This window comes from Talpa occidentalis, unplaced genomic scaffold (genome assembly GCF_014898055.3).
Source record: "Talpa occidentalis isolate TD23 unplaced genomic scaffold, MPIMG_talOcc4v2.1 talOcc4.7, whole genome shotgun sequence".
In the NCBI taxonomy this organism is placed as follows: Eukaryota; Metazoa; Chordata; class Mammalia; order Eulipotyphla; family Talpidae; genus Talpa; species Talpa occidentalis.
Window position 1 is genome coordinate 6,133,110 of NW_023605083.1, and position 21,726 is coordinate 6,154,835.

The 21,726-nt window shown below is 49.8% G+C and overlaps 1 protein-coding gene across 2 annotated transcripts in view; it reads right to left on the minus strand.

The window, feature by feature from the left end:
* Window positions 1-21,726, minus strand: part of ZBTB34 (zinc finger and BTB domain containing 34) — a 46,521-nt gene that overhangs the window by 11,465 nt on the left and 13,330 nt on the right. Inside the window, exon 1 of one of the 2 annotated variants that reach the window (XM_037492762.2) lies at window positions 14,225-14,266. The exons of the other annotated variant lie outside the window; for it this stretch is intronic. The gene's annotated coding sequence lies outside the window, so the exon portion shown is untranslated. Of the gene's footprint in view, window positions 1-14,224; window positions 14,267-21,726 lie in introns of those variants that run through there. 2 annotated transcript variants of the gene reach the window in all.

Here is a 21,726-nt window from a genome sequence, read left to right on the forward strand (position 1 = left end):
GGAGCCCCTCAGCCTGCTCACTAACATTACTTAGAATGACAAAAAAAAAAATTTAAATTTCCTGCTAGATGATAATTTGACAGACACCGCTAGTGGAGTGTAACATGGTACAAATACTTCAGTAAGCATTTTAGAAATAGCCATTAAAATTACAAATATACATCTGCATTACTGAGCAATTTCAGTGCTAGTCATTTGTAAAAGCATTGTTTAACAAAAATTAGAAATAGGGCCTCCTTGGTGGTGCCGGGATTAAGTCTCAGCGCTATCACTACTATGGCCTACGTTGGATCCCTGTCCAGGGAGCTACCCACATGGTGCAGCAGACCTCTCCCTCTCCTGTCTCTCCGCTGCTACCCTCAGCTGTGTATCTCAGTAAATCCGCCTGTTCTGCTCTCAGATCCACACTGTCTCTGGTGAATCCGCTCACCCCCTGCACCTCTGGCCTAGACCCCAGTTTTTATATTCATAAATAAATAAAAAATAAATCTTTAAAAATGAAACAAAACAAAATTAGAAACAAACTAAATGCCCATCAAGAGGAGCCTGATGAACAAGTTATGGTAGGTCCATACTATAGACTGCTATACAACCAGAAAAAAAAAATGAAGGTGGAAACACTTTCACACTTTTCACATAAAACAATCACCATAAAAAGGGGAAACAGGATCTCCCCGGTGGTGCAGCGGGTTGAGCGCAGTGCTGTGAAGCTGTCTGCAGCCTCTGTAACGCCAGTTCGATTCCCGGCCAGCCAGGGAGAGCCCCACATGGCACGGCAGACCTCTCCTGTCTCGCCCGCTGCTCCCCTCAGCAGTGTCTTCGGTCTGTCTGCCTGTCTTGCTCCCCGCTCTGTCTCTGGTGAATCCTCTCACCCTCCCACCCATTTGGCCTTTACCCCAGTTCTTGTATAAAAGAATAAATCTTTACCAAAAAAAGGGGTGGGGGGAAGAGTATATATGCTATTTGTGTGGAGCAATATGAAAGCACACACACACTCACTGATGGAAGACTGGAGTAGAAAATTCAGGACAGAAGCTTCACACGGCCAGAGATCAGAGATGGGGATAAAAGGACTAAAGTCATTAAACCAGCAAAGGAAAATCTGCAGGCAAAGACCGACTGCTAAGGCGGGCAACGGAGAGCTGTCGGTCGTGTAAGTACAAAGAACCACCAGTCCTTACAGTTTAACCCAACCACACCTTAGACGTGACAGATTCCACAACAGATAAAATTCCACAAAGGAATGAATCCCCCCAAAGAACACTATCTAAGGGATACCCCTGGTTCTGGCAAAATGCGTATCTTGCTCCCAGCCTGCCCGCGTGATACAGGCATCTCTTTTTCTGAGTAAGCCTTTCCTGCTCAAATGCAGCTTTTGCCTGTGTGTCTGTGCAAACGTCTTTTTTCTGAATCCCCCTGCTACCTTGCTGTGCCTTAATAAATTTGCCAGGTGCCAATAAACGGCAAACTGCCAAAACCTATCTCAGAGGGAACCCAGGAATCCCACTCACTGAACCCATCACTCACCCTGTATGGATGCGTACTTTTATGAATCTGCACAGAATATTTCTGGAATGATGTACAAAAAACCCTTGCTCCGCCTCTTGGGAGGGGCACGGGGTAGCTAGAAGTCCATTCGCATTCAGCGAATCTTCTTGGACTCTTACACATCTCTAAACTATGTAAATGTATCTACTTACTCAAAATTAGTAACATTTAAAACATTTTAAGATCCTTCATCCAGTTTTTAAAAGCAAAGATCATAATGTAACTGTTAGCAACAGAATCCAGGGTCAGATGGGGGTTCAAATGCTTCCTTCTCTCCACTTGTAAGATGTTAGGCAGGGTGCTTCAGAATCTTTTTATCTTTAAGAGGAATAATAATAGTCAGTGCCTTCTGGGGTGGTTATGAGAAGTCCAGGCAGGAAGTGGAAAGCACTTAGCACAATGGCCGCCAAGCACATGGACACCAAGATGATAACTGCTCCAGACACTGTAATAGAGATCAGTTGTGTAACAAAGAGAAGAGGCTGGAGGTTATATTTGGATATGAATCCTGGCTCTGACTTTTCCAATAAAAACACTAAAATGAATTTTCAAACATTTTTGAGGCTAAGATGCCTCAGTTAGGTTTGATTTTCATTTCTAGAAAAAGGCTTATAAGAACTATTACCTAACAAGGCTGGTATAATCATTAAATGAGGGAAGTTCACGAATGGCTATGTAAAACAGCTTACATAAACTGAGTACTTCCCTTGGGTTAAACACCTTACCTCTATTCGCTAATTTGATCCCCTTACCAACTCTGTGAGGGAAATACTAGGACTGTCCCCATTTTACAGATGAAGAGACTAAGGAAAGAAAATTCAGACACTCACCAAACATCCCACAACTACTAGATTAAAATCTGCTCCAGGGGCTGTGCTCGTAACCAGACCAGAGAGTTTTCTAGGAAAATAGCTGTTGACCAACACCTAGTAAGTGGGCAAATGTCACCTATTCATTACAGCATTTTCCTGACTCAAGGATATATAAGTGGTGACTTTTGGAATTAAAAGGCAAAAAGATGGTGGGTTCAAAGGTGCAGAAACCAGAAGAGAAATGAAAGCAATAAAGCATTTCTGAAATCATCTATAAAAATGAAAATAGCTTCACAATGAGGCTTCCTCCTCCTGTGTGGCTTTTTATCTTCTTCTCAGAAGAAAAATAGAGAACTACACTTGAAAGAAAATCAGTGAGGAGAAAAAACGAAGACTATGATTAACACCTAAGAGAGGGATTCCATTTTCCTGCAAAATGAGAAAGGAGGCACTCACTCTGCTCTCCTGTACATTAACACTTCCTTTCCGCAGTGACAATGAGATTCAAAGACTCCTCCCAGAAGCTGCTAACAAGCAACACTCCTGAGTAAGAGGCTTCTAGAAGACTGACATGCAGGGAATTTGCAGGTAACTTAAGTCCTGGGCACATCACCTGGCCAAGAGAACAAAAAGCCTAATAATCACAAGCCCTACACCCAGTGGCCGGGGTCCTGAGGTAAAGGGAACAGAACCTCTCGTTGGGACATGGAGTTCAAATTAGATCCTCCAGGGCCTCCCCGGTGGCGCAGCGGTTGAGCGCTGGGTTGCGAAGCTGCCCGCGGCTTCTGCAGCACTGGTTGGATTCCCAGCTGCTCCCCAGCCACCGCATGGCATGCAGACCTCTCCTGCCGCCCGCTGCTCCCCTCAGCAGTGTACTTCGGTCCTTCTGCCTGCTCTGCTCCCCCTCTGGCTCTGGTGAATTCTCTCACCCTTCCGCACATCTGACTGTACCCAGTGCTTGTATAAACAAACAAACAAACAAATAAATAAATAAATCTTAAAAAAAAAAAAAAAAAAATTCGATCCTCCACTCCTTATCAGCAGTTTTCCAGGGACTCACTGGTTTTTTGTTGGTCTGGATTGCTCCCCTGTATGGAATGCAAGTCAGCCTACACCCAAGTCAGATCAGTATTTGATTTTATCTTTAAAATATATATACATATGGTAGATCTTCAAATCATAGCACAGAAAAAATCAGAGAGTGAACAGTAAACCCTCCCAGCCCTTCTTCCTGAAGACAATCCCTGGTGAGAGACTCCGTGGTGCCCTTCGGAGACCACTATGAACACACACACAGGCAGTATAAATGACTTTGAACTGTTTTCTTAAAAACCTTAAAATCCTTCCACAGCACACTTATTCTCTCTTCTGACTGCACAGTATTCCATAGACGGGCGTGGCACAAAGGACATGACCCTTGCCCCACTGACACCCAAGAGAGGAAACAGAACAGCCCAGTATCCCCCAGCACAGGCACTGTGGGTCCCTGACACCAAACTGCGCCCCAAAGGTAGCAGCAACTACCCTTTCACCAAGAGAAGGTGGAAACGCTTGCTCCCCCAACCCCACGGCAACAACCGCTGTTACACTTTCTCTTTTTTGTCCAACTGATGGGTGGAAAGTGTTAACTCATTATTTTTTTTTTTAATTTCTTTCTTTTTTTTTTTTTTTTAAAAATAGAGGCATGTTTTTTATTTATTTATTTTATTTGTTTGTTTGTTTTGTTTATACATGCACTGGGTACAGTCAGAAGCGCGGGAGGGTGAGAGAATTCACCAGAGCCAGAGCAGGGAGCAGAGCAGGCAGAAGGACCGAAGTACACTGCTGAGGGGAGCAGCGGGCGGCAGGAGAGGTCTGCGCGCCATGTGGGACCCTCCTCCGGTGGCCGGGGAGCAGCTGGGGATCGAACCGGCGCCGCCGAGGCCGCGGGCAGCTTCGCAACCCAGCGCTCAACCGCTGCGCCACCGGGGAGGCCCCTAACTCATTATTTTGATGGGCATTTGTTGCCCTGTAAATGAGGCTGATCACCTTTTCTCGTGGGTAATGGCAATTTGTCTAAGTTCGTCTCTGAGCCACTTACTTCATATCCTTTGCCCATTTTTGCTGTTTTTATTGAATTATCAGAGCCTTTTTGCAAATGAAGGAAATTAGCCTTTGTCATATATGCTGCAAGTATTAGATTTAATTGCAATCACTAAAATGGCATGCTGACTGGAAATTTAAATTATTTTCTACATTTATAGGAAATATGCATTCAATTTCAATCTTCTGCATGCACAAAACCAAAGGGAATTCAAAATGAGCAAGAGTCCCAGGCTTGCAGTTTGACAAAGGCTTGAAGCAGATTCCTCCCAACTCAGAGAGACAGAGGAATGGAATTCATTTTTGATAATGCAGAAGCGATTTATATTAGTTTTTCATTTAGACTAGGTTTGCAGCTGCTTCAGAAAACAATAATGAATTTGATTATTCCACTCACTAAATACATCAGAATTCTTCAGTATTATTCTTTAATTCAACAGATTAATCAGAAGTCTTTCTGTCACACTGTATTAGACCAAAAAAAAAAAAAAAAATCCCCAACTAGACATTTACATTGCTGTATTTTAATTTAAAAACCAAGCATATACAAGCTGGATATTTTTCTTTAATACCATTAATATTTAAACAATATTTTGTTTTTGTTTGTAAAAACTATATTCTGGAAAAGAATGTGAAATATTTCTTTCAAAAAACACACAGAGAAATAGCCTGGAAGCTCAGACTGCCAGCTCCTCACTTCTCCACAGTCCTCTTCTGCTCACACCACCAAATGGGCACACAAACACCCCGCTCTCCGTGACCCAAGCTGACCTCAGACCTGCGCCTCACACAGACACTCCTCCACGACGGCTTTCTCTGGTGGGTTCCTGAACAGGACCACCTCGGACGTGGGCAGAGCCTACACTGGGTCCACTTAGTGTCCACCCCTCCTCACCAGCCTCGGCAATTGTAAATGGGGATCACTCCACCTCCCACCACGCTCCTGAGCCTCCCCTCTCTTACTTGGGAAAGTCCATCATCTCCTCCTCCTCCACTACCACCACCACTACCACCACCACCACCACCACCACCACCACCACCACCACCACCCACCGTTTACTGGCTGACACATGCTAGGCATGTTGTTAAGGTCTTATTTGCATAATTTCGCATAATCTTGACCTTCCCCCAGAGAGCAGGTATACTATTACTCCCATTTTAGAGATGGAAAAACTGAGGCTCCACCAGGCGAATTATCCTAGGACTGTCCCAAAGTCTGCCCATCTGGACTCCACACAATAACTCCTTATCCTTATTTACTGCCCAGGGCCAACAGAACGGCCAGCTGAAGAACAAGTCGAGAGAGGGTGCCCCAGGTTACCTCCCTGCTCAGGGGTGGTGCCGGGGAAGGGGCAGGAGGCAAACCTCCTGTTACTGCCAGGGCTCTACCTCCTTCCTGTGAGGAGGAAGATGAAGGGCAAATGGAGACATTTTAGTCATTTCTACCAAAAGTACAAATGCACATCCCCTGTGAGTAAGCAGAGTTCAGCCATAGGAATTTACAGCAACGCCCTCTTTCTAGATCGAAATCTCCCTCTTTTCTAGAACGAAATCATCCGTAGGCATAAGGGCTGTGAACCGATGAGACGTTCCAGGTGGTCCTTCAGTTAAGTGTGCTATGCCGTCCACAGGCACCGCTTTTCTCCCCTTCCCCCGCGGAGTCCCCTCCTCTGGCTTGTTTTGCCCACTTTAAATAAATAGCTGTCTTTACAGGGCAAAGCCTCAATTAATTAGAAACCACTGGTCTAGGGCTCAAGTGACTGGTCCTTTTGGTGGCTGAAGGTGAAAGTCATGGAGAGCGCATGCTGCCAAGAAGACAGAGGTTCATCCCAAGTTCAGCAGGGCTCACAGCAGCCCTGAGACTAGGGTTCACAAAGCAAGCACAGGCAGTGGAGGCTGCCTAGGCCTGATCGAGCAGCAAGGAAGCTGTGTGAAGCACAGACAGCAAGGCCAGTGCAGGCCAGAACTGGATGGGGGGGGGGGGGCCGGCAGCCTGGGGAAGAAAAGGGACACACTCTGGGGAGTCAGGCAGACTCGGCACCCGGAGAAGGGAAGCCATTTATACAGCGAGGCACTGTGGGCACAGGCCAGCCAGGGACACTCCTCCTACTGACCTGGAGTAAAAAGTGAAGGAGAGGGGTTCTAGAAACAAACACGCATGCACACTATAAAAACTAAAATCTGGGCCTCCCTGGTGGTGCAGCGGTTGAGCGCTGGGTTGCAAAGCTGCCCGCAGCCTCTGCGGCGCCGGTTCGATCCCCGGCTGCTCCCCGGCCACCAGAGGAGGGTCCCCCATGGCGCGCAGACCTCCCCTGCCGCCCGCTGCTCCCCTCAGCAGTGTACTTCGGTCCTTCTGCCTGCTCTGCCCCCCACTCTGGAGCTGGTGAATTCTCTCACCCTCCCGCGCTTCTGACTGTACCCAGTGCTTGGATAAATAAATAAATCTCAAAAAAAAAAAATAAAATAAAAACTAAAATCTGATGCAAGACCACATGACAACAAAACTTAGTGTACAAAGCTGCTTGAGCTATAAAGTTGCAAGATCCCACCCAAAAAAGCTACAGACCATTATCACCAGCCCCATCAGGTCAAGGAGACTCTGTTCTGGAATGCAACAAACAAGGGAAAGATACCCTAATCTGAGTTCCAAAGCATTTTCACCTGAAGGAGCTTTAGAGGCTTACAGCCTTGTGCTTGCAGAGAGAGGGAAGCTGCTGACCCTCTCTAACGGACATGGCCGGTGCAGAGAAGAGGGAGCAGACAACAGTTGATGCTCTGCTCCTCCTTTCATCCTACCCCTCCCACTGAGTTTGAGCAAAAGATGCAAAAGGGCAATGACTTCACGTCTATGTGATAACACTATGGGCTCACGTCAAAGCAAGCACCATTCGCAGAAAATGCAGCTCCCTGAGTTTTCAAAGGAGCTAGGTGTTTACCAACAAAACATCAGGAAAGGTAAGGGGGGGGGCTTACTATTTTCCAATTAATATCATCCTATCCTTTTGACAGTATTTTAAACAGACTTGATTATCACACACATATACACAAAACTAAATGAAAGCATGAATGAATTTATAATAATGATTTTAAGTCCTTTACAAGTGTGCCATACATCCCAGAAGCCACAAATGCAAATACATCCAACAACATAAACGTGTACAATGAAAAAATAATCCCCTCCCAAAGCCACAAGATATGGAGGGAAAATGTGTGCATGGTTGACACTGGATGACTTTTCAGAGTCCTTAATATACATTATAACTCACATCGATTGGGCTAACATGCAAAATGCTGTGGAAGAAAAAGCAAAGAATACGAGCAGCTCAAAGAAAAAGACAAATGACAAAAACATGAAAAGATGTTGAGCTTTATCCATGTGAATTACAAAAAGGAAAGAAGGGATACCAGTTGGAACTCATCAGAATTACACACATTTTAACAGAGCTGGGGGATAATCTGGTCATATCTATCAGAATTTACAAGGCATTTTCCATTTGGCCCACAATTAACTGTTAGGAATCGAGGCCATAAATATACACTACTTAGGAAAGCATGTTAGGATATATGTATAAGGATGTCCACTAAACATTTTTACTTGCTATATAGCCAAAAATAAATAAACTTAAAAGCGGGGGAACCACTTCAAAATCCGCCAAAAGGAAACTCATCCCAAAAATCAACAGGCACTGAAATATTATGCAGCTGTTAAAAAGAACAGGTAGATCTGTATGCTTTGATATGAAAGCATTTTGCTGAAAAAACAGCAAGATAGTGAACAATTTGTTTATAGGTGATTCCCTTCTATTTCTCTTAAAAATAACAAATGTATGCAGCTGCATCCATTCTGGAAGGAGTCATGTGAAAGTATTAATGTTAATACTTCAGGGTAGGACTAAAGAGAGCCGAGATGGAAGGAAAACAGATTTTTATATCTTCTAAAGTTTTTATCACATAGTTGTATTATTCTCACGAAAAGTTTTTTTTAAGACAAGATTTCACTTAAAATACACATAATTTTTTAACCAAAGAATCTAGAGAAAGACAGGCTGCAAATGGGTAATTACTGTATCAAGCAGACAATTACTGAGGCAGAAACAAAGAACTACGAGGAGCAATGACAAGACTGATTACTTCTGACCAAAAAAGATTTTTAAAAAATCAAAATAGAACAAAGAAAAACTTCATGGTGGAAATAATATTTGAACAGAGCTTTGCATTTCAAATGGAACAGAAAGAACACTCCAGACAGAAGGAATGGCAGGAGCAGAGAACAGCGGAGTGAAACGGATGGTGTCTGGGCAAGTGGCCAGGCCCAGGTACGAGGAACGAGGTAGGGAAGTGCCACCATTGGAATGTGGAGGGCCCTGAATACTAGATTAAAGAATTCAAACTGAATTCTGGCCACAGACATTTTGAACATGAGTGCAAAGAGGGAGTGGCCAGGACCTGGAGGCGGAGGGCTGCTAGCCTTTCTCAGACCAGCTGCTCTGGGGCTGCCCCTGGGCGTCTGCACAGAGACCTCCAACAAGCGACAGGAAGGATGGGGCTGCAGCTGCAGAGAAACATTAGACCTGGAGATACCAAGAGGGACTCACTAAACTTGTCCGAACTGAGGATCAGGGTGGTGAGATGAGGGCAGTTCAAAGAGAAAACAGAGAAGAGAGCTGGCTGCAGAGGAGCTGGCTGCTCCTGTAAGAGGCGCCATAAAATGCCTCCTGGTGGAAGAGGAGACCCCTCTCACCAGACCCTCCAGCTAACATTTCCAGGTACAAGTCTTTCTGCAACATTCTGCATCAGGCCTTCTGCTAGGCTGAGGAAATGAAACAATGAAAAGCAGAACCTGAACTGGTGACGTCTTCCCACACTGCTGACCCATTTTATTTTCTTTTTAAAGATTTATTATTACTTATTTATGCATACAAGAACTGGGGTGTAGGCCAGAGGTACAGGGGGTGAGCGGATTCACCAGAGACAGAGTGGGGAGCAGAACAGGCAGACTGACTGAAATATACTGCTGAGGGGAGCAGCGGGGAGACAGGAGAGGTCTGCTGTGCCATGTGGGTCAGCTCCCTGGCCAGGGCTCAAACTCATGCTGCAGTGGCTGGCAACAGCCTGACAGCGCTGAGACTGCAACCCCTGCACCACCAGGGAGGCCCCTGCTGACCCATTTTAAAAAGACCTAGAGATGAGAAGGACTCACACATGTCTTCTGGGCCAAATACCACATGGCTCTCGAAGACCCCTCTACACCATTCCTGGGCGAAGCTCAGAACTGCCACAGGAACAAGAGCACACAGTGAAAATTAAGTGATCTGAGCGGGTCTATTTTTTCCAGCTCCGCTGCTGCCCTCACTCCGCGTGCCTCGGCCCAACAGTGTGACACAACCTACACCAAGCTGGTGGCTCAAGTCCACGGACTGTCCCCAGAGCTGTGTACTCAGGGTTCAACCTTCCCAGCTGACGACCCAAGACGGCAGAGGGTCCCGGGTGGCAGGCAGAATCCAGCAAGGTAGCACCTTCCTATCTAACCCATCGACAGCCTCACCCCATTCATTTAAAAAACCTGTTGTCACTCCCAAGAAAGGGAAGCAAGTGACAACTCTGAAAGTTGTTTAAGGGACCAGACGGTACCCATTACTTTCAATCAAGATGCTCATGATTCCCAAGCCAGATTTGCACCTGCCGCTTCAGTCACTTGCTCCTACTGGGCTCCCTCATCGGTTCTGAGGACCCAGAGATCCGATTCGCATACAACGTCATTAAAAAGACCACAGATGGAAGGGCTGGGGACCATAGGCATGGCAACAGCCGGGACAACTACATAAAAATAACTTTTCTAGGTGTTTCTGCCTGGGTCTAGATCAAAACTAAAATTGAGCTGTCAAGAATTACAATCTAATCCTTTAGAAGGCAGCAGCCGAATAACACCAGGGCTGCATGAAACATTCTGGTGCTACTGAAACCCTATGCAAGAAAAAAATAAATAAAACGGCATTCTGCGATGGATATTCATGAAGCACTCATCCTAATTTAAAAGAAAACAAGTCTAGAGTTCTTACTGCATTAATTCATGTGAGCCTGAAAGACCATTTTTATCCAAACTGTTACATTTCCTACCAAGGCGTTAACATTCTCCAGGTCTGCTCAGATACAGGAATTCTGAGAGTGCTGGCTGGTGGGGTTTGTCTTTCAGTCATTGCAAACGCCAGAGGCTTCTTCTGAGCTTTCCTGGGGTGATGGTCTTTAACCTCCTGGCAACATCAAGGGTGGTTATTGAGCGCCTGCTGTGTGCACTCTGCCTGCTCACTGCATCTTCACCGCCCAGCCACACTGGGCGACCTGTCGCAATGCTCCCAGTTCTACAGCCCAGGAGACAAACTCCGAGACTGAGAAGCCTTCCCCCATCACTCAGCTCATGCCTGGCTGAGTCAGGATTCTAACCTGCATTTGTCAGTCTGCAGAGCCAGAATTCTTACCTCCTGTAAGATTTCAATGCAGGCACATTGGGGAAACACCGGGTTTTTAATGGGTGCCCGATTCTTACTGACTATCTTGGAGTGGAAAGAGAATTCTCGGTGGAGGACATTGCCGCTAAACTGATCCCCACATAATTAAGGGGTTACCACTTATGCCTGGAGTAGTTTGCAGCCCTTTCTGCATAATGACCACTCTTTTTCACTTGTGTGTGAAACAGGCAAACTGATATTTCATAGTCTAATCATGAATTAGGAGATTTGTGTCAAGTAAAAGAATGAATAAGCTTCTTTAAGGCAAATAACTCAAAAATGTCAAGGAATAGCAGCTTATCTGCCTAGTGCTGGCATTTCAAGGGGCTCCGGATCTGGAAAATACAGTAAGTCCTGCTTCTTATGACAAAAGGATAAGAAAAGCTCGCCTTGAATTGCATTTTCCTGTGAGGTGTTCCACGCCACCAATGCCAACCAGAAAATAACCGTCAGAAATTAAACTGCATCATGCTGATGACCTGCACTAAGCTAACGTCAGCAGTTTGTCAGACACAAAACATTAAATGGACACAATTAAGAAGTCTGAAGAACATGAGGGAGACTTTAAGCTAAAGCAATAGGACAATTAACGCGAATGAGGTATAATGATGTCATTCTAGTGCCTCCAATGCAGGTAGGAGGTTCCAGAGGCGCAGAAATCCACCACCTGGAGGCTACTGGGCACAGCGGCGGTCACTGCCCCACCCACCAATCCTCCACCCAACAGTCCTGATGACATGACACTGTGTGAAGCGCTGACTCGGTGCTACCAATTTTGCTACTTCTTTTGCATACTTTTCAAAAACTCTGAGCAACCCTATTAAATTATTTTTCTCTCCATGTGACAGATGAGAAAACAGAGGTTCTGAGACGTTATATAAAATGCCCAAGTTCACACAGCTCAGAAGAAGCCTGGCTGGCAAAGCCAAGCCCATCCAGCTCCAAAGCTGATATGATTTCCCCACAGCCTCTAACTGAAGAATTCTATGATTTTCTCCTTTTCCCAGGATCAAGAGTAAACATTTTAACGTGTCAAAGATTCATTTTATGTTTTCTGCACCTTAAGAATAAAAGCTGAAAACGTCCACCCTGAAAGGCAGCATTCAACATAAACGGTACATGGCCCAGAAAGCTGACAACAAATTCTCCTTGAAAAGGAAGAGGAGGGTCAAAGTTGTTGTTTTTTGTTTTTTTTTTTTTTTTACAGTTATTTACCAACAAAACCCCGGCAGCACCTGAGCGCCTGTTACAAAGCCCAACTACAGTCTCAGCTACTCCGAGGGCCCCAAGAGAGGCACTAAGATGCACGGCGCCCCCACAGCCCCCACAGCCCCAGAACAAGTTCAATAACTTCAACAATCAGGAGCGAGTGCCAAGCCTGCACCTCTGCTTGGAGCCCTGCGTGGGCATGGGGGTAGGGCGTCAGGGAGCACCCTCTGGGGGAAGTTTATCTTCAGCAGGGGCTTGAAGGAAGTGAAACGGAGAATTTACAGAGAAGAAAAGGGAGGCCAGCACTTCAAAAGGGGGAACAACAGAAACTGAGCCCGAGTTCTGAACCTGCCTGTGCAGGGGCAGACGGGGAGCAGGGAGTGCGGTGCAGGCAGGTGCAGCAGGCCAAACAAGGAGTACGGAGCAGACAGGGTGGGCAATGGCTGGACACAATGTGACAGACAAGGGCTCCTGCTCAGCTTGGAAGCATCAAGCAGGGCCTCTGGGCTGATCTAGCCCCCAGCCTCTCCCTCCCCGCCTGCCAATGACCATGAACCACCCAAGTCTCCTGTTGCTCACCACTGTCTTTGGAGTAGTTTCAACTTTGGCCAAATGTTCAAGCTGCTCTGGGAACTAGGTCCAAGCTTTCATCCTACTACAATCTCAGGGACGCCATCGCCACAAGGAAACTGATGCACTCACTAAGTCCCGGGGATCACTGGGTCTGACTGCACTTTTCCCATCCGAGTCCCACTCAGCCTTTAACCCTCAGCTCAAACCCCGCCCCCCACCACACCTTCCCTGACCACTGGCCTGCGGTACCCACCATCTCTCCTTCTTCTCAATTCTACAGCACCTTGTCTCATTAACCAATTACCTCTTCACAGGTAGCCTCAGCACCCAGGGTGGAGCTGCCTGGAGGCCGTAAGTGTGCCTTCTAACAGCTTCCTTTACCACATGGAACAGCATCTTGACATTTAATAAGCAAGCAAGCACTCAACTCTTTTTTTGACTTCCTATATTAAGTTTGGCATTAGCATAAAGGAAGGATGGGGGGGGTTGGGGGTGAGGGGGGCCTTCTGAAGTCAGAAACCAGCTAAGAAGCTGTTGCAATAATCCAGATGTGAAGCAAACAGGGCCTGGACTAGGGAACAAAGAGAAAACGGGCAAAAATAAACAACAAAAAAAGTGTGCATGAGAAAACTCGGCGGGACGTGACTGACTAGTCCTAGGAACAAAAGCCAGGGATGAATTATGATAAAGGTAAGGCTGAAGAATGCCTCTTAAAGCCATTTTAAAGTCTGTCTGAAACCGAGTGCATTAAGTGGCTTAAAAGTCCACATTTGCCAGAAGTCCTCAGAGAAACCGCCCCCGATCTTGAACCAGGGGGAGCCCTTCCGATCCCCCCCCACAGAGAACGGCAGAGCGGGAAGGGCCCTGAGGAGGAAGGGGAAACTGAGGTCCGGGGTGGCAGACGCTGGCCGAGGGCCTCGAGACTGACACTCCCAAACCGGCGCTGCCCGAGAGCCCAGCCGCCGGCCTGGCGGGCGGTGCACCGGCCTCCGCCGAGCGGGACCGGCGGGCGAGGTGGCCGCGCTGACGTCCGGGGCCAAGCCCGCCCGCCGCGGCCGCCGGTGCACCTGGGAGGGGCCCCGCGGCAGCCCCGCGGGCCGACCCCGCGCTCGGGACGGCGCCCCGGAGCTCAGCCGTCCGGCTCCCGTACAAAAGGGGAGCGCCCCGGGGACGCGGGTCCGGAAGCCGGGGAGCCCGGGGCGCCCGAGGCGAAGGCGGGGAGCCCGGGGCAGCCGGCCGGGGCGCCCCTCGGCCCGGCCGGGGGCGCCGGGACCGAGCTCCGCGGCCCCCGGGGCGCGCCCGCGCCGAGCAGGTGCCCGGGGCCTCCGACCCCGCCCGGCCGCGGCCCCGGCCCCGGCCCGCCCGCCCGCCGGGCTGACCAGGCGCGAGGCTCCCGCCCCGCCGCGCCCAGACGCGCCGGACAGCGGCCGAGGGCGGCCCCCCGCCCGCCGGCGCCTCGCCCGCCGCGCGCCCTCGCGGGCCGGGGCGCCTCACCTGCCGAGAGCGCCGCGCTCACATCGCCCGCCGCGGCGCCCCTCCGCCGCCGCCGGCGCCAGGCCCGTCCCCGCCGCTCCGGCAGCCGCCCCAGCCCGCGCCCCCGCCCCCGGAAGCGCTTCCCGGCCCCGCCCCCGCGGCGCGCGCGCTTCCGGCGGCCGCGGCCCGGGCGGTGGCGCGGCGCTCCCGGGCGCGCGGGCCGCCTCCCCCGGCCGCGTCCCGCAGCCCCGCCGCGGCGGGGCGGCCGCCCGGGGGGCCGGCGGCGGGGGGGCCGGCGGCGGCGCCGCGCACCCCGGCCTTCCGCCCGCGCGCCCCACGGCGCCCCCTGCTGGCGGCGGAGGGCTCCCGCGGGGCACGGTGGGCGCCCGGGCCCCCCGACCCCCCGGCCCGGGGCGCCGCCCTCCCCCGCGGGACCCGCCGCCCCGGCACCCGGGGCGCCCGCCGCGCTCCCGAGCCGCGCCGGACGGCAGCCGGGGCAGCGGGGCGCCCCGGCCCATCCCACGCTGCAACTTGGGCCGATTTCCTCTCTGCAGAGACGAGATAAAAATTGCGAACTTGGGGTTCTCACACCCCAGACACAGAACCAGCCCCCAAATACGTGCATGTCCAGATCCTGAAGACACCCCAGGCTGGACGCTCTGGTGGGAGCCGGGAGCCTGGCCCAGCGTTTTCCTCTCCTTATTAGGCGAGTGTAACACCCTCTGAAGCGCTTCCCGTGCGTTTTGGTGGGTTCCTGGGTAGCTGTGGCAGGTTGATTCTCCCGTCTCTGACTTTGCCATAAAGATAAACTAGGAGTCAAGAGGTACCAGCTTCCTTTCAGCGTGTAAATCTGAGACTCCCCGATGCTGCCTCATCCTTGGCGAGCGAGCGCCGTCTCCTAGTCTCCCTCCAGTGGCACCTGGGACTGTTAAACACACAGGGCACAGCGTGTAGCCTTTAGAGAAACGAATTCCTTCAATACACAACCCCTGGGGGGGGGGGGTGGATCTAGTATTACCCCCACCTAATTGAGAAGAAAACTGAGGCTCAGAGAGGTTAAGCGATACATCTAAAGTCACAAAGCAATGCATCCTGGTGCCCTTGGTTTGTGGCAAGTTGTCTCTCTTGACTCGAGAAAGGAATTTCTGAAGCCCCAGGATGTTCCGAACACAGCATTTTAGGTTCTGTCCTCTCACTGCAGGCACCTGGGCAGACGATCCCCCTCTCTAAAGATTCTTTTTGAGCTGATTCCTCATGATTTGTCCCCAAGAGTGGCATGAGCAAGGGCACAGGGATGCATCATCTGGTCAAGTCACTTCTCCTCAGGACCATGGGCTGATTCACAAGCCCATGTGCCTGAATTCCTCTTTCCCTACAGACAGCCTCGGCATTTTCACCGATTCTCGCTAAATTTGTTGGTAAGAACTGGTGTCTTTTTGACCTTCAATGTTATTAAGAACTATAAAGACTCAATGTCCCTAAGTATTTGACCTATGTGTCAAATGCCTCAAAGTTACTGGCCATCTATCTCTGGACACTGGGGCTATCCCCATAGATTTATATTTATCCCCTCACCTAACTGAGCCACTCAATACACTCCCCTTTTTCCAGAGCTTTTGTTGTCGGTTAGCTGATCATGTGTCAGAACGGCTACAAAAATTACTGTGCTTAGAAAATTGCCAATTTTCCAGATTCCCAGCACTTGAGCTAGGTTATGGACAGAATCAAGATAGTCTCTCCTTTGGTTGCCCCCACGAAGCCCTTTCTGTCAGAAGTCAGGCTATATATATATACTACATGGCTCTGGCCCACTTTGAAAGCCTCAGACTTTGGCAAAACCTGTCCTCTGTGTTGGGGCCTGTCAGTCTTTACCCAACACACTGAAGTAACGAGTCTCCCTTTTAAAAGTGAGCTATTTAGGGTTTCTCCTGCCTGCTAGCGGTCTGGCCAGCAGGGGGAGCCTATCTCTCCAGTCCAAGATGCCCACTGACTGCTAGAATATACAGTGGTCAGGCTTCCTTCCACTGTATATTCTGCTTCTGCCGAGTGCAAGGTCCACCTGAGCCAGGAAGAGCTCTCTTCCCTGAACAACCCTGTGCGAGGGGGCCCAGGTAGTTGGTCCACCCCTCCGAGCCTGCTTTCTTCATCTGTTAGATGGTGGTTGGGCTGAGGGGTGCGAGTTATTGTCTCCCTTCAGACAACCAAGACCTAGTAGTAGCGTGCTATGGTGGGCCATGAGGCAGATCTGGGTCTCAGTCCCCGCTCAGCCACACAAGAGCTCTGTGACCTGCTCTGGGTGACGGCACCCACCCTATTGAGCACCCGGCTCCTCATCTGCGTAGAGTGACAGCACCCATGAGGTGGGTGAATTGAGAGAATCACAAAGCTACCAGCACGGCACACTCGATATTCTTGACCAGCAAGAAAGCAAGGGGGAATGGAGGCTGTCCGAGCCCCCACCTGTTTCCATGAGACCATTTCTCCCTTGCTGGAGATGGCTTGCTCTCCCTGTCCAGATTCCCGGGGGGCCCAGGCTCCCTCTGACCTGAGCCTGTGACACTGTGCTGCCTCTGGTCCTTTCCTCGCTGTCATGTTCTCCCTGGTCTGCTCTCTCTTGGTTGTTACTGTTGATTCTCCAGCGCTGCCCTTACCACTGCCGGCTGCCACTCCATTCCTGTCCACGGTAACGTACCCACAGAGGGAAATAATGAGCTGCTTGGACAGTTAGCAGTTTAATGCCTGTGTCCTCTCCACCAGGCTGTGACTCCACGAGGCTGAGACCTTGTTTGACTTCTTTCCTGCTGTTCTCCAGGGCTTGGTACTCCACAGACATCGTTGAATTCATAGATAATAGACAGAACAGAGACAAAAGTTCCTGGAGGGCAAGGACTGGCAGAGACCTTGGTACTGATTGGGCAGCAATAAATATTTGCTGGATGAATCAATGAACCAAGAGACTGAACCCCCATTTCTTTTCCTTTCCTGCCCTCATTGAATCTTAAGACTGCGTCTCCCACTCTGTGTCTCTTGATCCCAAACAGCCCCTTTCTTGCAGCTTCCCTTCACCCACAAGGACAACGGGTGAGAAAGGCCTTTCACCTGTGTAGATTTTCTGGCAATCTGCATAGGTCCTCTTTGCCCCAGTTCCTGCAAAGACACACGTATCTGGGCAGACAGGGTGGTTTCCCTCCAGGAGTGCACGTACAGGGACATACTGCTGTGGGGCCCAGTGCCTTTTCCTCCTGATTTTCACTAACGCCATTAACTGCACAGTTCTATTCGCGCCCTCATGCACACCCAGTGGGCAGCATGGTATTCTAGTGACAGGAACAGAGGAATCTTGAGAGTTGGATGAATCGCTTAACTTTTCCTACTTATCTGAAAATGGGTCCTAATACTACCGAATTTTCTTTTAATAAGGGATACATTCTTGTTTACATCTACACATTACTGGCATCAGAAGACATCATACCATCAGCATACATTTACTCTGGTTGGTTGACCCCACTGTGGTCAGTAAACGCAGGGGCCAGCTCAGCATCTGTGGCCTCGGAAGCTATGTCTCAGGCAGACGGGGCGGACATTTCATTTTGTCCCAGGCAGAGGAGTGACTGTGGTCAATCGAGTGAAGCCATCTGCGAAGACCCAGGCTTGTTTCAAAAGGAGATTTTGTGCTGACAGTGTGGCAACCAGGCACCCCCATGGGCACCTGGGGCCTTGCAGAGGTAAGCAAGGTGCACGGGAAGAACAATACCTGCCATGCGTGCTTTGTGTAGAAAGAACCTCCTGTTTATCAAACACCAGCCCAAAACATTGCTCAGAACCAGAGGGCCTTGCAGGATGGCTTTGAGTCTTCACACAGATGCCCGGGGAGAGAAAACCCATCCCCTGAGCCATTTCCCTAGGCGAATAGTTGCATTGACCTTACATGACTTCGGTGCTGTCTTCACAGTCAAGAGGAGTTTAGAAATAAAAGGCATCCGATTGTTCCAAGGCCTTACTAAAGATTTCAAATAGGAGGATCTGGAGAGGGGGTGTCGCTTTAATCTCTCCTTTCTTTTCCTTCTGCTAGACCTGGAGTGCTTTCCTCCTTCCAGCAGACTCAGGATGGAGGAGAGCCCCTGGAGAACAGGGGGGGCTGTGGGATAGTCCCAGGAGTTGTGAAGGAGTGGGGAGAATTCATCTTTGTTTTGTTTTTTAAGTCAATTCAAACGCCTGCATTTGCTAACTGCCACCGAGACCTTTGGCTTCCTTGACCTCTGCCGAGCATGAGTGAGAGCCAGGTTCTCAACCTCTGGCTGTTGATCCTGCCATGTACCCTCACTAGCTCCCTGGTGCACAGGCATGGTGCTGGGGTGCCTGAGAGCGGGATAGATCCAGGCTAGAAGTAGAGGGGCAAGGCTGTGGGGGGCCCTAGAGACCCCACCATATTACTGTTGCGGATTCATTCAGCAAATGTTTATTGAGTGTGAATTAAGCGTCAAATATTGCCTTGGGTGCTAGGAATATGGCAGTGGAGGGCGGGGGGAGACATATCCACCCTTCAGCAAGTTCAGCAACATGGAAGGGAAGGCATAAACTCACAAGATGTATAGTGTTTAGATGAGGAGGAGGGATGGTGGGAAAAAATAAACAGGGCAGGGGAAAGGGAAGAAGGCAATACTTGTGCAAGGACAGTTCTAGACTAGCTTGAAAGTTTTGCTTCTATATCAAACAAGAGGATGCTCGCACGGGGGTGAGCCAGGCTCAGGGCACTATCACCTGCCCCTAGCCTTCCTTCCGCCCACAGAGAGCTGGCGCTTGCCTGGGTACCTGCCCTGCTCAGATCATCCTCTTCTGCTGGGTTCCTCCAGGATCTGCTCACCAGCCATGTCCCATCCGTCCCCTGGGCTCCACTCTGCAGTCCTGTCCAGTCCCTGACCCAGGTCAGGCTGGCTTTGTTTTCATATTCACTGTTAACATGGTTTCTAGGTACTTGATTTCCTTCACCGCCTTCCCAGGGCCACTGGGGAAAAACCATGAGACGCTGGGCACGTTAAACTGATTCTCTGAACCTCGATATTCTTGCCTGTGAAATGGGCGTGGCAAAAGTATCTGCCCCACATGGTTTGTGAGAATCCCAGGAGATATTAGAGGCAAGTGGCCAGCTGAGGCTTGCTCTTAATGGGTGCTGAATCAACAGGCGCTGCTGACAGCCCAGAACCATGCACCGGCTTTGTCTCTCCTCCCCTCCCCCAGACCCCTGCCTCCCCCTTCCCCTGACAGTCATTCTTGGCTCCCCTTTCATCAAGGAGCTTAGCTCCCTGGAATCTTTGCCTCTGGCCACTTAATGAGAAAAACTCTTCAACCCTGCTCCCTCCCTTCCTCCCACCCTCATTGCCTGAAGAACAGTCCCAGTTCAAAGGGGATGGATGACACCTTGTCAGTCAAGATTCAAAAGGACCGGGGTATCCAGGCCCTCTCTTTATTTCTAATGCCCTGGTTTGTAAGTTGCTACTTTCCGTCTCTCTGGGAATAAGTAGCCTTTTGAAACGCTCAGAAACCTCAGAGTTCAATGCCCAACCACTAATTGTTCGATTTATCCAGGGTACTCCTTGCACCAAGAGAACTAAGTATCTCTGCTTCCTCCCTTCTCCTGGCCAGAACCAAAGCGCATTTGTTATTTCCCAGCACAGAGAAGGGCCGGCTGACACCGTAACACTCTGCCTATCCCCGTAACACTCTGCCTATCCCCACCTGCCCGGAGGACCCCCGCCAAGTGAGTGACCTGAACCGGCTCTCCTCTTCCCGGAAGCAGCTTCATGGCCTCTTTCTTGGGTTTCCCTGAGTTTTGATGAAGTTGGACAAGCTCACTCACTTCGACTTCCTGGGCAGATTTCCCAGGCCTGAACTCTCGTTAGGCTCAGCCTGGGGCAAGCGCTGCATGAAGGGCAGTTTTCATGGCCAAAACTCATTGAAGGAAGTTAAGATGCCCACCCCCCCAGCCCCCCCCCTCCCCGAACCTCTCTGAACATCTCTAGGATGGAGACAGAAAGTGTTCTGCTCCCAAAGGGGTGTTGGGAGGAGTATGGCATTTGATTGTAAAGTGCTTTACAAAGGGCCCTGTGTAGGAGGCACTCACAGCAGTGGCTCATATTCACTGGGGTGTGTTAGGATGAGTTGTTATTTTCCTGCTGAGGCTCCTCTACATGTCCAGCTACATGGGAGCTGACACTGAGCCCCTCTGCTGACTGTCGCAGAAGCAGCTTAACAACAGGGACCTTATCTAGCTCTCTCACAACTCTTCAAGTTACCAGCATTTCCTGTTGTCAGGGGCTTCCTGTGACTTGCGAGGAGGCACTCTGCCTTGCTCCCCACTGTGGTCTCTGCCCAGCACCAAGCTGGGCCCCAGACGAGTGCTTAATATATGTTTAAAAACAAGTAACAGAGAAAGGACAAAAGAGCTCAGGCACTAGTTGGATCCCACTAGGATGAGCCCACTCAGAACTGGGGATGCAGACTCCCAGGACCCTCCTGAGTAGGTGGCATTCCAGCCCTCTTCTGGCTCTCTTGCGTCCTTCCTCCAAGTGCCTCTTAGAACTGTTGCTCACCTGACCTTTCTACAGAAAAACAGGCAGAGTTTACCTCTAAAAGATGAGTGACAGCAGCACTCCCAGGGCTCTTGCAGTATGTAACTGACAAGGCTCCCTTGCGGTGGGAGAGTCCACTCCACCAGGCTCACTTCCATCAACACATCAGCAATCTTGTAAAACAATGTGTTCCAGAAACTCACCCATAGGGTGGCCATTCCTATCAACAAAATGTCTATGAGCCTTCCTGGTGGTGCAGGGGTTGGTCTCAGTGCTATCAAGCTATTGCGAGCCACTGTGGCATGAATTCAATTCCCGGCCAGGGAGCTGACCCACAAGGTGCAGCAGACCACTCCCGTCCCGCCTGCTGCTCCCTTCAGCAGTGTATTTCAGTAGATCCGCCTGTTCTGCAACCCACTGTCTCTGGTGAATCCTTCCACCCCCATACCTCTGGCCTACACCCCAGTTCTTGTACGCATAATAAATAAATCTTTACAAAAATGTCTAGGGTGCTTCTTTAAGCTTTGCAGATATTTCAGACTCTAGATCCCTCTCCCAGTTAAACTTCAGCAGAAAGACCCTCTTGAATTCTAAAGCACACCCCAAAGACAGCCTGACCTTAGCTGTCTAAGGGAGGTCCAGAAACCCAGCAGAAAGAATTGGAGGCCAACATGTAAAGGCATCCCTTCTTTGCTCACTAGAATTCAAGTCACATTGTTGGTCCAGGAAGCTCTCCAAATACACATCATTTCCTCTTTTTGCGTCACATTCCCGTAGATGGGAATGCTATTTCTAGCAGGAGGAGGATTATGTGTGACGGCGTCCCTCTTAGCTGAACTGCCATGGAGTAGGGTAGGCTGATGGAGTTCGAGCTGCATGTTCAAGAACAAATGAATTAAAAATGAGTGTGGGGAACTACAACCACATGCAATAACACGGGCAAAGCTAAAGCAG